This window comes from Sinocyclocheilus rhinocerous, unplaced genomic scaffold, assembly GCF_001515625.1.
Source record: "Sinocyclocheilus rhinocerous isolate Xijiao unplaced genomic scaffold, SAMN03320098_v1.1 scaffold1672, whole genome shotgun sequence".
Taxonomy (NCBI): domain Eukaryota; kingdom Metazoa; phylum Chordata; class Actinopteri; order Cypriniformes; family Cyprinidae; genus Sinocyclocheilus; species Sinocyclocheilus rhinocerous.
This window is the reverse complement of record NW_015637961.1, coordinates 324,342-324,678: the sequence shown is the minus strand read 5'-3', so window position 1 is coordinate 324,678 and position 337 is coordinate 324,342. Positions and strand designations below refer to the sequence as shown.

The 337-nt window shown below is 35.9% G+C and overlaps 1 protein-coding gene across 1 annotated transcript in view; it reads left to right on the top strand.

Annotated features, from left to right (window-relative positions):
- LOC107749328 (gastrula zinc finger protein XlCGF57.1-like) overlaps positions 1-337 on the top strand; it is a 116,032-nt gene that overhangs the window by 100,351 nt on the left and 15,344 nt on the right. The gene's annotated exons all lie outside the window — the stretch shown is intronic.

Here is a 337-nt window from a genome sequence, read left to right as displayed (position 1 = left end):
TTATGATATATAACCTTTCATCTTCGTCGTGCGCTCTTTAACACAGCGTAGCTATGACACTCGCATACTTACTGTGTAGGTAGAGTCTGCGTGAGAAGCATTTAAGTTCAAACTTGTGAAGAACAGTTTTTAAAGTATTGGAATGTGTCTTTGAATATTTATCTGTGACATTTTAATTGCTGCTTGTGCGAAACTTGGGTCGGGATTATTTAATCAAGTAGGACACATTTCTGGAACTTATTTGAACATTTATGGAGGACATGTTTAAATTTCTCTTTACAATATTGAGTATTGCTGATGCATAACTCACTTAAGGCTTAGTGTGGCCCAGATAATG